General features: G+C 41.8%; 1 long non-coding RNA gene across 1 annotated transcript in view; it reads left to right on the top strand.

The window, feature by feature from the left end:
* LOC112551323 overlaps positions 1 to 14,552 on the top strand; it is a 580,314-nt gene extending 565,762 nt beyond the window's left edge. The window contains exon 4 of the long non-coding RNA XR_003095610.1: positions 14,418 to 14,552. This is a non-coding gene — a long non-coding RNA (uncharacterized LOC112551323). The remainder of the gene's footprint in view (positions 1 to 14,417) is intronic.
* Positions 14,553 to 15,264: the final 712 nt, after the last annotated feature.

Here is a 15,264-nt window from a genome sequence, read left to right as displayed (position 1 = left end):
GAATAGTGACTGAGCAAGTGCTGCACTGAGAATGCTTGTGGCAGCACTTCTTTTCTATACATATAGGGAAATAATGCATTGCAGTCTCTTTGCCTCACAGAATCCACCCTAAATGGAGAGAGAGAGAAATACTAAAAGAAGAAGATTTGGTACATAAGAGAGAAAGAAAGGGAAAACAAATTTTTGGAGAAATTAAAAAAAAGAAAACTATGAGAGCAGAATAAATGGCAGGAAAAGACGACAGTAGGAAATAAGAGGGTGAAATAGAAAGCAGATTAGAGGTAAGCATGATGGATAAAAATACCAAGAGAATAAAAAAAAGTGCCTCAAAGAAAGAGAGATGGCAGACGATTTAGGAGGTAAAAGTAAATAAAGGATAAAGATTATATAAAATAAGTCTGAGGAAGCAGAGCCTGAAAATGAGAAGAGATGCTTCTGATACAGAAGAAAATTGTGGAGGGTAGGAAGTAAAAAAAATGGGTTAGCAGAATGATAAACACTGAGCGATGCGGAGCACCACAGTAAGAAATGTATTTGTTCAGAAGTTTGTTTTACTTGGTGTTTTGAATCTGTTATGAACTAGTGGCTTGAATTTTTCCTAAAAACAGATTGAAGTTGATATACTCTTGGCCTTCATCCAGGGAGATATGCTCCCTCCTCCCATGGTTTGATCTTCTTTGGGGGCTACAGAAATCTCTAGGTTTCCCTCTGAAAATTGTCTGGTATGATGGTTTATGACTGGAAATGTGGCCCTTAAAGTATGTTTGATTTATATTCTTAGTCTCAATAAGTAGCAGAGCCATCTCTAGCTATAAAAATGCCAAAAAAAATCCTAGGACTAAATTGTAACATGGTCTTCATACTCATATAAGAGAAAAAAGATATCCCCTTTACACAAGTTACTTGGGATGTGGGGCTGGTATGTCAGGATAAGCAGCTGCTCTGTGCCTGCTTTCATTTCCTTCTCCTGATACTGAAGCAAGTGGATGGGCAAGATCAGGGAATACGCAGAAGTTTAAATGGGAAGTTGGCATAAATTGCTCCTGAGATAGCAATAACTTACTGCTCCCCTCACAAAACCAGGAGGCTATAAGGGGTGAATCTCTAAGCCAATATGCCTTTTAGGAGTATTCCTGTGGTAGTGCAGCTTATATACCATACCTCCCTCAGCAGTGTGCCTAAAGGTAGCATCTGGCCACTAAAAATCATAAACACAGGGCAGTAATTCTTGTGTGCAGATTTGTGTCAAACCATTCCCTCAGTTGCAGCTCTGCTATTCACTAGGTTTCAATTGAATTACATTGGTGTAAATGAAGGCAGAAGTTTCCCCCAACAAAAACTCTGTTGAGCCATAAAATTCTACCTATCCTGCATGGTGCTTGCTTCTCTTCCTAGAGGATCTGAGGTTGAACAAAAACGTAACTTTTTTTTTTTTTTAAAGTAATACACAGTGGATTTTTCCCATAATGGTAACAAAACTGAACATAAGGCACAACTAGAACTATCCACTTATTTTTGAAAGGAAGAATGTGCTGACCCCTCCCTAGCCCAGTAGGGAGCTCTTATTTTTATTTTTGTTCACTTTTGGATCTATCATTCACTATCATATCCCACTGTATCTGACCTGGAAAAATAAGAGTGTTTGAAATATACTTCACACCTATGCTGTACATTGCCTAGAGGTTCTCAGCACTCTTGCTTAGCTTCAGTTGGCTGAAACATTTCCAGCATCTACCAACCCTGTATATTTTGCTTTCTTTCTGTTCATGGTTTTCTCTTAAGAAAATGTAATAAAGACAAGGTAAATAGATTAACAATTAAATAACACCTTCCCTCCAACACACAATATTTTCTATTACAGTTAATTTTCTATTAACAATATATTTGGCTGGTTACTTGCTTTTCCTTTTCCCACATGGATTTCCTATTTTCACCTTCTTCTTTTGATCCTTCTTTATTTTTGCCTATTCCTCTCAATTTCCCCCATCTGTTCATACCTCTTATACTCCCCATATTTATGCCTTTGTATGTTTGTTCCTTCCCAATTTTGTAGCTCATCCAATCTTTTTTCTTTTTCCTTTCATGTTTTCCCCTCATTCTGTTGCCATTTCTTGTTTTCTCTGAGTCCCTAGACATAGGACTGCAGCCACTGAGTCATTTCCTGTAACCCCTGTAGTCTTCTCTCATTGACTCCTCTCCGAAATCTGGATCTTAGTGTTTGGTCACTAGGCCCAAAGCATTCAGACTTCAGAACTCATTCCACCCAGGCTTTGGGGGTGTCAGAATCTGCAAAGTCCTCTGTCTACTCAACTTGTGGATTTTGCCCTAAATAACTGGTAATCACAGTCCCTGGATTTCTCCAGCAATGTGTGGAGCTGTAAGAGGATTAAAGAAAAGATCTTCTACTCATGTCTCTACACCGCACTTGACCTTTTTGTTACACATGCTTGGCTCGTTTATTGAACTTTGCAAGATTTTTCATTGCACACGTGCCTTCAAGCAGTATGCACTGTGGTAGGGGTTGCATAGTCTGAGGCTCTGTGCTGCAGTCACAGGTGTTTGTACCAGTGATATAGCTCCACTTCTTCATTTATTCCTTGGAGCATCCAACTTTGATATACAGGTGGTTGAGACATTGCTACTTTGCCGTGGTTCATCAACCCCTGGTGGCAAGGACTCAACCACTCAGTGTCCATTTTTTTGCTGTCAGGTGTTTTCTTCAGCTTTTCATTTAATATCTGTCATTGTGTCTCTTTGGGTGGGGTAGTAAGAGATTGGGTGCTGCTAAGGAAGCTCCTGCATGGCTTCAGACATTCATGTGCTGCAGGATGGTCATACAGCAGGTTTCTCACATCTTCAGTTGCTCTTCTAATGCCAGGTGGAGCGATGCCAGCCAGCAGGTGCACACTAGTTAAGCTGGTAGGATTCGGACATAATTCAGACATTGGCAGCTATCATTCAGAATGGGATCAAGGTGCTTAGCATGTACAGATGTCTCTCATATAGGGCATACATACTCAGCAGAGGAGAAGCTGAGAGCCAGAGCAATGGTTCGGATGGTTGAGGGGCTAGTTCCCCATTTTGAGTGGGTGAGCTTATATAAAATGTTGTTACAAATGCTCACCTTTGCTTCTGTTTTTATGATATGTTCTTTGTATGACAGGGTTTCGACTGAGGATGATTCCAAGGTAAACTGAATTTGGATAGTGGAATAGTGGGGTCCCAGACCATGTAATGTTCTGGGTTTTTAACAAAGGATAACAGTATTAGAATGTGTTAGTATAATGCCATGACTTCATAAATGTATACTAGTTCAACCCAGGTTTTGCATAAAATAAAACCATTTGAGATGCCTTGAAGGAAATTTTATACTGTTTCCTGGAAGCTGAGTACAGGTGGAAAGGATAGTAGTGAGGATTATTCTAGACTGCAAGAGCATTAGGCAGATAAGGACTTGTCTGGTCTGGGACTATCTGGGCTCGTATAGCTACCAGCAGGAAAAACCTGATGAATTGAGCAGTTTCAGCTGTGTGTGGCTAGAATCCAGCTGCTCCCTTCCAACAAGGTAACATCTTTAAGTTAACCTCAACAGCTTGTTGGACAACAACATGAATTAAAGTGCTGAATGCTCAAGCTGGCAGTGCTGCTATATACAAACAAGCTTCCTGTGGTGGCTGCGGCCATGAAGGCCAAAAAATTTGAAAAAGATGATATAAAATGAGCCACATCAAAGAAAAATAATGCTAATATATGGAATCCAGTAAAATATACAGTGGACATGGTTACATGTGTAATTAATGTGAAGCAATATATTTCAGAGGTTATTGCTCCGGAGTTTATTGTTCTTGGAAACACTGCTCCCCTTTGACTCAACGTGCTGTGGAGGGGCTGGCTAGGGCACAAGGGTGCTCAAGTTCAGAACTAGCTGGCAGGTAGCCCATGCACTGAAGCACCCTCATGCCTAGCGAGCCAGGGCAGTGTATATATATGCACTGCTGCAAATTAAAAAAACTTGTATTTACAAATACTATCTTCTTGCAGAGTTAATTAGTTTACTCCAGCCTAATAGGAGTGCACGTGTAGATGTGTGACATTTACTGCAGAGTTAGTCTACTCCACAGTGGGCATATCTACACGTGTGCATTTACTACACAGTAACCAAAATTACTGAGCAGTATGGACATGTGTCTACCCATGCATGCCCATACTGTGCAGTAAACATGGTGACTTACAGGTATCAATATGGTAACATGCAGGTATCAAATGTACATCCGATTAGTTACTGCACAGTAACTCATGTGTAAACACCTTACTGTGCAGTAGCGCTGTGTGTGTGGACTGATTTGGGACCAACATTAGTTCCAAGTCAGTTCTCACACAGCATTAATGTAACTTAATGCCTACACATGTAGACACGAGCCTATTCCTGCTTACTGAGCAGTAATTTACTGCACAGTAAATTTAAGATGGCATAAATGCACGTGTGGACACACCCAGTAAGTGTCTCAGGTAGATAAGCCCTGTCTTATCTATTAAAAATTTGTGAAGGTTCAGATCCTTGTCTGATGCAAAAATGAAGACTCTATCAAAGCCAAAGCAGGTAGCCCAGCTCAGTATTTGGGGCTTACTTGAGCACAACTAAAGTGTTGTACTTCATTTTACTGGATGTAGGATCAGATTCTTGGTTGCTAGATTCTCAGGGAATTTTCAGGTGTTTCTGAGAGTTAGCCTGGCTGCCCCCAGCTCTCATGGAAAAGAGCAGTCACCAAAATGTCAAGAATGTGATGATCATTTCAGTAGTGTTTGGGCAGTAAATTGGAAAAGCTTTTGAACAGCTGTGGTTGGTTGGTTTATTATCATTATGTTTTCCTCTGAAGAAGTGAAAGACAAGGAAGGTTGGGGGAGGGGAGGAGGCATTATTATTCCTATGAAACCTGTTCTAGCACTTGAATACAAAGTAACAAACTGCAACTTTGAGCAAACAAGATGTTAACTCTAGGTCCACTTTGAACTCTTTTTGCCCAGGGCAGGACAATAAGAATGGATACTTGGACTATGGAGCACGAATGTCTTTGACATGGCAGGACTGCAAATACAGAGACTACAGACTGATATGGGGGGGGGGGGGGGGGTTTCCTTTGTTTTGTTCGGTTGTTTTTGTTTTTTTCCCCTTGCTTATTATCTATTAAGTAAAACTTATTTGTTCCAGTAGGCTTTTGTTCTGTGCCATTCCACCTTCTGCCATTTGGTCATCATCAGTCCAAGCAAAATACATTTGACAGCACCTCTTTGGAGGCTGGAATTATTGCTCCTCTAATAGCTGAAAGGGATATTGTTGAGTGGAATGAGACCAGGGGCATCCCTTCAAGTATTGAACGTTCTGTCTTCCATTTCTGTTCCAACCCCTTCTTAGCTGCTAGAAAAGAAAATGGAAACTGTAAGTCTCCAAAATGGGAAACAAAACATTCCTACCAGGACAGGCCATTATTTTTGCATTTATTTTGACATTATAGAGCAAATATCCACTATTTTTCCAAACACATATCTGTCTTTGGCAGAAGCATAAATAGTGATTTTGCTCCCTCAGCAGAGATGCTGGAGAATGTGGGGTATACCAAGCCCAAGCAGCACCAAGTGCTGATGCCCCATTGCACATACTGGTCTTAAAAATATTAGCCCAAATTGACTATGGATGAAGTGAAATGTTGGAGGTAAACAATTGCATCTATTTTTATGAGATGTTAATCCTGTATAACTAAATTCTGCATCTTGGTTTAATATCAGTCACACGGTTCCTAGAGTTGAGGGGTAGGTACAGTGGTGCAATTGTACTCCCCTTTAACTATTATAGTGTACAGGTGCTCAACCCACAACCTGCAGGCCAGATCTGGCCTCTGATGCCTTGTGATCTGGGCTGTGGGGTAACACATGAATCTGTGGGGAGCCCCATGGGCCATGGTGCTGTGCACTAGATCCAGTGTGCAGGTCAGCAGGGGACCTAGTGATTATGGCATATGGAGGCCAGAGAAGGAAGCATGCAGTCCTGAGAGCCTGGCAGAGGCAATGTAGGGCCCCAATTTCATCAAGTGATACTGGGCAGGGATGGTGCAGGATCATGAGGCCCTGAACCTGGCATATGGAGTCCAGCCTGAGGCCCAGCCTTACTCAATTTATTTAGCTCGCAGGACCAAAACGTTGTAGTTCAACTGATGTAGTGCAGTAGTACAACTGGTATAGTGTAGTATATATGGGGCTTGTTGCATAGCTCTTCTACCCAGGAAGTGAATTTCATTGCCACTTGGCCCTCCATCCTCTTGTCCACCACCAAATTTAAGGTGCCTGTACACATGCAGGGAGCTTGTTCTGACACTATAATTACAGCATGTCAAAACAGACTCAAAGCCAGCCTCTGTGTCTTGTGTATCAGTGTTCCCGTGCTTCAAAATGGTGATGGGTGTGCTTTAACTAAAGCTTGCTTAATGAGTTTTAGTTAAAGCACCATTCATTCAATGAGCTTTAGTTAAAGCACCCCTGCTACCATTTTGATGCATGGGGATGCTGGTACATGCGACACTGTGGGCACTTTAATTAGAGTGGCTCTCAGAGCTGGTCTAATTAAGGTACCCCGCTCACCACCTCCAGAGAACATGTAAAAATGCCCTTAGTGTCTTTGGTTGCCATTCATGACTAAAATTGATGGTAGAGGAAAAGCTGAGGCTTTGCAGCAATTTCTGGCAGTGGCTTTGGCAGCTGTAGTGACAAGCCAGTGTACTACTGCCAGGGGTTTTTCCATCCCATGAAAAGACCTGTGGCCTGGATATGGCTCACGAGGCCAAATGAGCTGGACTCCTTACCATCTGCACCACCTTTTAAAAATCCTAGATCTGCTCTTGTTAGAGTCTAATTTTTAATACATTTATTTATTAGTTGATACCCAATGGCCTTTGACTGTGAGAGTTCTAAGACCTGCAGACCGATACAGAGATTGTACTGTTTAATATTAATGGTTACTATTCAAGTCATCAACAAAGTAAAATGTATTAAAAGGCAAAGGAATTTTTCAAGCCAATAATGCTGTGCCTTTTGCAAAGCCACAACAATGATGTTTGAAGTTAGAGCTAAAAAATAACCTTACTGAACCAGAACAATGGTCCATCCATTCTGGTTACTTACCTTTGATAATGGCTAATTTAAGGTGTTTCAGAGAAAGGGTCAAGAAAGCCTGTACTTTGAAATTATGGAATACCCTGCCTATAAGGGAAATGTTCTCAATTCTTCTCAATTTGTAGTTGGCTTACACCCGGAAGCATGAGGGTTTATATCCCTTATACATGTTTAATCCTAGAGTAGCTGCCAATGTTCTGATTGCTAAATAAATGTCTAGTCCTTTTTGGAATTATACTAAATTATTGGCCTCAATAATATCTTGAGGCACTGGATTCCAAAGGTTAATTATTGATTATGTAGGAAAGTGTTTCCTTTCTATAATTTGTTTCTTAGCAATTTTGTTTAGTGTCCTTGTATTTTTATATTACAAAAGGGGTAAACAGGAGTTCCCAGTTTTCCTTATTTGTAAATTAATTATGTTATGCATTTCTACTCCCTACTCCTGTGGAAATATTTTCATTTTACTATTTGGTTTATCCCCAGCCTCTGAACTCCCCCTATTTCTATTTTAATTTTTGAGAAAAGTGAATAAATCTGAACACAGGAATCCAAGTAAGGATATTACAATATTTTCACAGCAGGATAACAACAGTTGGGAGCAGAATTCAAGATTCCTGGCTTCCAGTCTTGTGGCATATCCATTGTCTCCTTACAAGATACTGATCTCAACTATGTGTATGAGTCATTCAGATTATTCTGTCCTTGAATGTCATATGACACTGTTTAACCCAATTTTCCAAGAGAAAAATAGATCCCATTAAGTCCCTCATAGTCTTCTCTTTCTGACACATTTAAATCATTTTCTTTTTCCAAATTTTGCCACTTCATTGTTCACTCACTTTCTTGATCTGTTGCTTCTTTTTTTCAGTCCTATATGTTAAGTAAAATATTTCACAGACAACCCTGTCCTAGGTGTAGGTAAATGTTATCTTAAAGTCACTACCACCAATCACTGTCAAAACAATAACTAGGGCAGGAAAACAGTTTACAAGCATTTGGAGGGGTATATATGTAGCAGGCTTAGCTTTCAGAGCTTGGGTTGAGTCCCAGGTTTGAGATCCTGCTGTTTTGATTGGTGGAGCCCATCCACCAATCAGGAGGCAGCAAGAGAAATAGCATCATGCCCCTTTCCTGAGGGGAGGGGGAGAAGAGCTCCCCGAGACCTGATTGAAGACTGCAAACTGTCAGGTATGGAAGACTTCAGGGGCAGAGCCCTGGAGCATATAAAAGGAGCTGTGTACCCAGCATGAGGGGCAAATGCATCAGGGACAGAGAAGAGTGAAGAGCGGGGCTTAGAGCTGAGGAAAGCTGCTCAGCAAGGTAAAGTAGTAGCTCAGGAAGAGCCCCTGAAGACTTCTATCAGCAGGGAGTGTGGCATGGCTCCAGCGGTTAGGGTCTTGGTGCACAGCACAGTGCGCGGCGTCAAGACCCTGGGAGCTGCATGAGTCTCGGGTTTGTAACCTCTGGCATGCAGCCAGAGACATGGTGCACAGGCTGGTTCATGGAGCAGGATCTTTGGAGCCCCTGCAGTGGCTCAGGTCCTCAACTCCCAGAACAAGGCTGGGAGCTCAGTGCAGGAGGTGTTGCACAGAGGGTGAGAGACCCTGGGAGCTGCTTGAGATGGCTCGGATCTACAGCTGCTGACGTGGGGCAGCAGCTCGGTGCAGATGACACTGCCCAGAGGGTCCGGGAACAGACCGAGCCCCAATGCTGCACAAGGCTGTCCAGGCCTCCAACTCCAAGCACAAGGTGAAGCACCCACTACACATAGTGGTGCATGTGGTCCTAAGCCAGGACGGCAGCAGCAGAGTCAGGTGGCAGAAAAACCCAGTGGGGAACAGAGCTTGACCTGGAGAACAAGAGGCAACCCTCCGGGACTGTGGAGTAGTAAGTTACCCTGGAGAGAGGGTCCCCACAGGGGAAGGACCACCCGAGAGTTGCAAAGGGGCACCACGTGGGCCGCTCCTGGGTGATAGCGGGGGAGCTTAGGAGTCTTTGGGGTCTTCCTCTCCTTTTTCTTTCCCCCCACCTCCTTTCCTGTAGTCGTACCTTGGGAGAGGGGCCCCTGCCCTGAGGGGACCCAGGTAGTCTAGGGACTGATGATTATATTTGTGGACTGTGCCTTACAGTTTATGTGAATAATTTGAAGTAATAGTCTGTATATGAATAGTTATAAGGTTGCCCAATCAATATCCTTTGGTCTGGTTTGTTCTATTGTTCATCTGTATTTTAAATGATAATTGAGTGTGTGTATATCTGTGTGTGTATATGTATATGCATATGTATATGTATATGTGTGTGTGTGAGTATGTGTATATATATATATATATATATATATAAAATAGGGTTTATTGTTTTGTAAATGTGTACATATATATATATAATCTATGTCCTTACCTTTTAACGGTTTTGTTGTAATAATAAATCTGTATATAGTTAAGTAATTGATTGACTGGACCTGACTCTACAGGGGACAGAGGCGGCTGCTGGGCTGTTGTGTCCCTCCACAGCACACTTCCCTGCCAATAGTTCCCTCAATTGGAGAGGGAAGTACAAACCCATGTACACCTGGGCTACATATAGATCCAGAGGGTAGAAGATATTTAGTGCAATATATGGCGTATACTTAGCTCTTGGCATGAAAGAAAGAAAAGGCCAATAACAGGAAAGAGTTAGTATTAAACTGTGGCATATTTTCCCAAGAAAAGTGCTAGAAATTCAATTGCAGTGGAGATTTAGAACCAGACTGAATGAAAGACAGTAAATCTGCTATAGGGAGTGATCCTGCAATGACAATGAGATGAGTTTGATAACCTTAAAGGTCTTTTTCATCTCTAATTTCTGTGATTCTACTTGAAGTCTTAAATAATATAGGATGTGTCTCTGTGGGGGATTAACCGTTCCATAAGGCACACCCTGTCAGAGCCAATGAGATCAAAAATGTTGGAATGATCTGCTGCCTATTGAATGAGACAGATTTAAGGGGACAAGAAGCAATCCCTTCTCCAATTAAAGTCTTGCAAGAGTAGAATTACCTCATTCTTGACATGGAAAAGAGCATCACAAATCCAGCCAAGGAAAATGCCAATAAGAATTTGTTGTTTATGTTTGATTTTAATATATTTATATGCCTCCTTTTTGGTTTCATTTATAATTATTAGCAGGGATCCTGGTTTTCTCTGTTTAAAAATCCTAACTTCTCTGATAAAAAAAAAAAAATCCCATATTCTCCGATTTAAAAACCCAAAATTTGCATTTTTCCAAGATTATAATGAAATGCCACTAGACAGATAGATATCAGATGAACACAATGTTTTATTGATATATTTACAATTTTAAAGGAAGCCTATATGTGGCTTCCTTTATAATCATTATAATAAAATAAATTCTAAATGTCTATTTTTGCATTTGATTTTGTTTTGTTTATCATGGAAAATCAGAGTTTCTCCTTCCCCCTTGGCTTACGAGGATGTAGGTCCAGGTACAGCTATCCCCACCACCACTTTGCGGTGCTGAAAACCCCTAATATGCTAGTTCCCTGCCTCTGCCCCTGCCATTGGATCTTACTCCCAAGCCATAGCCTCCCACCCCTGCTGGTACCTCTCACTCCCAACCCACAGCCCCCTGGCCCTGCTAGTTCCCCTCACTCCTGAATCACAGGCCACTGGCCCTTCTGGTTCCCTTCACTCCTCACCCACTGCCCCCTACCCCCAGTGTGTGGGGAACAAAGTGGGTGTATGGGGAGCAGGGGGTATGGGCACACGTGACACATCTCGGGGCAGGGAGGCACAGGCAATGTTTTGGGGGGGCCGGGGGATGGGCAGGTCCCCCCCCCAGATTTATATGCCCACAATGGGGTGTGGGGCTGCAGCTGGGCTGGACCAGCTCTAGGCAGGAACTGCCTCTGTGGCCCAGTTGGCGGGACCCAGTGCGGGAGCAAGCACGGTGCCACCATGGCCACCAAGGTGAATGCCCCCTGCCCACCTGGCAGCAGTGGGGGATACAGCTCTACACCACTGTTGCACCTCACCTTGGTGGTGTGGTGCTCCCTCCCACACCAGGTCCCACCTGTTTGTATATGAAGGTGGCTCCTACCCAGAGCTGATCCAGTGAGGCTGAAGCCCCATGCCCTGCCGAGGACTCAGAAATCTGGGGGGGCACTTGCCCGCCTCCCCGCCTGTGCCCCCCGGCCCTCACACATCACCTGTGCCACTCCCCACAGATTTACCTGAAGGGAGCTGTGGGAGCTGCTCTCCATCACCATGGCTGGCTGCCACATGCATGTATGTGCATACACATGGCACCCCCTGCATCCTGCTCCCACCAATCCCAAGAAGTTCCTTACAGGCTGGAACTCTGCCAGCCTGCAAGGGGAAACCCAGAGTTTCCTGGGTTTTTCTTCTTCAAAGGAGAAAATCCACATTTTTCTCGTTTAAAGGAGAAAATCTGCATTGCTCCTCATTTTTCTGTGGCAAGTGGAAAACCTGGATCCCTGATTATTAGGCACCAAGGTACCCTAATCAAGTCTAGGATCCTAGTATGTCAGGCACCATACAAAGACATGGTAAAGACAGATCCTGTCTCAGGAGCTTACCAAGTAAATAGAAGAGACAGACAAAGTAATTACTATTATTCCTATTTTACACATGGGAAAACAAAGGCTTGGAGACTACATAGCTTTTCTCAGGTCACATGGAATTTGTAGCGCAGGAGAATGTACTATGTTTTCTTTTTACAGCTTGAAATTTAATAGGACGTGTTTCCTATTTAATACACGTTTTTTCAGCGTATTTTTGAGTACTCAGAGGTCATTGGGTCTATTGGTCAATTATACCCTGAAACTATAGTTCAGAATTTGGCAATGCTGGTAAATAACATTATACTAATGTAAAAATATACTGCAAAATTGCATGTTTTAGAACAGTGGGGTCCAACCTTTTTGGCAGGCATGTCACAAATTTAGCCTACACCTTCCTAAGTGCCACTGCAGTCCCCTTCCCCGGTCCTATCTGCTTTCTACTCCATGCCCTATGGTCCCTGCCTGATCTGCTTCTATATTTTTTGTTTTCTGCCCTATGTGCCATTGTGCTACCTGTTCCCTCTCTGATCTGCCTGGTGGCATGCACAGAGGCTGCCCAGGTCAGTAGTGTCATTTGCCATAGTTTGGCCACCCGTTTTAGAAAATTATTGAAAGTTTATTTCATGTTTAGTTTCTGCACATGCCTCCCCAGTAGAAATACTGTTCTTATCATGTTGTCTCTTCCTTTATTAAAAAAGAAAGAAATCCAGCTTCCTCTTTTTTTCACATACTTGTACACATGGTTTTACAGAGAGAGACGGACTTTCAAAGAGGCAATGTTAACAATTTCCTATCTTTTAAAAACATCTAAATTACCATAATTTGACAATGATTCAGTCTATTTACTTCAAAACTGGTGATCGTCTAGGAGGGGTGTTAGTCTTAGTAATCAGTTGTGGGTTTAGTAATTATTTCAGGGTCCTTTTCTGTTCTGGTGAGTAATACCTTATTATTTGAGTTGTCTTCCTTAATTTAGTTGAACTGCTTGTGGATATGATACATTACATCACCATAGGATTCAAGAGTAGCAGAATATGACCTATAAAGAATTTTATTCCTTATGTTGATTTCTGAAATAATGACAGTTTCTCAAATGTAATCATTAGTCAAATTACATGACACATTTTTTGAGCTTTTTAAAAAATTCTAAACAAAACCAAAGCTTCAAACTGTGCCGCTGAATTGTGAGTAGTTGTGTTAAGTCGCATGGTGGGTTTTTTTTTTTAAATGATTCGTTGAAGATAACTTGTAATTAAGGTACTAGTGGGAATGTTTGCAAAAATATATACAATCCATTTCTCCTATTATTTTGAGATTTAGTGCTTAAATTACAAGTCTGTGAATATTCCTGTTCCTAAAATTCTTACTAATTTTAATGGAAAGAAGTGCAGAGGATCGGTGTGCTAACACAGCCAGGGTAAATACTGTCCATAGAGGGGTTTTCATTTTGTTTCCCCCCAAAAGACAACAGTTGCCTGTGAAGACCTTTGAATTAATCTCTATCCTGAGCTGGTGCTTCCAAAGCTAATCCAAGAAGGAAATTATGTTTGTGCTACAAAAACCATTACTAAAGCAAGCACTTTCATAGGTGACCGTCGTCACTGAAGTGTATGGATCTATTTTTGTGACAAGCTACTGGTGTCTCAATTTCTGCACCTTCTGTTAGTTCGTTTAATTAAGTAAACCAAGGGATATGTTTAATAAGACAATGGGCAGTGGCCTGATTCTTCTCCCATGCTGATTTATTTCCATCTATTTGACTTGGCACATGTTAATAGACTTCTTTCCTATTAACATCAGTGTAAGTGAGAACATGCCATGCCCTTTGAATATTTGCTTTATTCTTCATTTGATTTTTATACTATTTTGAGAAAAAGGAATATGCATTCTTAAGTTTTGCTTTGGATTTTTCTCTGCACTTTGCAGGATCTTGATTTTAAAGAGAGAATAATTCAATATTCTTCGTCTGTGTTTATTGAAATCGTCAAACATGTTTATTCAATATAGCTAGTCCGCAATTTTCCCTTCCTTATTTTTTTTTGTTTGCATAGGCAATTGATTGCCATCTGGGGGATTAACACTTAACATAAGCCCACCAGACTAATTTCACTTATGCTAGGCTCTAACTGAGAGCTTGTCTCTGGGATCATCGGCAAGTATGTGAATTTACTTTCTCTGCTTACCGAACATTGCATACAGGCAGCTTCATATTAGGAAATATCTACATCAGTCTCTAATTACTTGCCTGTACCCTACATGGTAAGCTGGTGCACCTTGAGAAACAGCCTGCAAAAGCACATTTATTTCAATCCTTAGATGGTTAACATTGTGCATAACCTCCTCCCAAATTACAGTATCAGCTGCAGCACGTCCATTAGCCTGGAAGAAACAGGATTCCCAAGGGGCCCTGGTGCCTTTCCCAATTCCCTTGCCACCCACCAATCCTCTCAGTGCTTTTTCTGCATGTAGGGAGTGTTCAGTGCTAATCAGGTCAATGATCATCCCACGGCTCAGGGGACATGACAGGAGCCTATCACAGCAGTTACACGAGCATCCAGACCTGAGCACGTTTGCTGAGAATCTCTTGTTAAGAAACGTTGCTTTGGTACTCCTTCTCTCGGTCACTGGGAATCTCTGAGGATTTCAGCTTCTCTCTCTCTTTCTCCTATAGCCAGTGAAGAGTTCAACATCAACAGAAAAAGGCAGCAGCACAGCATGCAGCTACCTGGAGGGTGTTGATTGAAAACTTAGATTGTCCCTAAATCAGTGCTGATTTGACTGATGCCTCAGCTCTATCGGAGAAAAGATTTCAATTAAGGTAAGTGCTGCTTTCTCTGGGTGACTGCATCATGCTGAATTTCTGCATTGAAAGTTCTAACTGAGTAAACTGACATTCTGCACTGCAGCAAGTGAGTCTGTGTATTATGTCAGGAAAAGGCTTAGTTGAGAGGCAAGTGTCCCAGAATGGAACTATTATCTCATGAGAATCAATTTTTAGACAGGTTTCCTAGGAACTGTGGTAGAGATTTCTCATCAGCTGGTCCTCTGGATTTTGGAAAAAAAGATTAGAAATTAAAAAGGGGGTTGTGGAGAAGCAGCAAGGGGGAAACAAACATCTTTCTCTCTTCCTTTGTCCTTAAGGTATATAAAGGAGTATGAAATACAATGGCAACTTAATTTTGATTAACAAGTTCTTCTGCCCATGCTAAAGCGGATACTCATGATCTACAGGCGTCAAAGTTCCACAGTATTTAAAAGGAAATAAAAAGGGGTTTTCTGAATGCAAGTTGAGAGTGTGTATGTGTGTAGCATTCCATGCTAGTAATAGTATGAAGCAGTATGACTTCAGTCTGAGATTTTTATTTTTTAAATAAGCCTCTGAAACATTTTCTAATACTTTGTAGTGCAGGATTAGCAGATCAGAGGAGAGGTGTGGGGAGGGGATAGGGGAGTGCTGTTTCTGATGCCAGTAGTTAGAAAATTTAATTTACAACTGTCAGAAAGAAAGTAGTTTGGCA

This window comes from Alligator sinensis, unplaced genomic scaffold (assembly GCF_000455745.1).
Source record: "Alligator sinensis unplaced genomic scaffold, ASM45574v1 scaffold1150_1, whole genome shotgun sequence".
Taxonomy (NCBI): Eukaryota; Metazoa; Chordata; order Crocodylia; family Alligatoridae; genus Alligator; species Alligator sinensis.
This window is presented reverse-complemented; position numbering and strand designations above follow the sequence as displayed.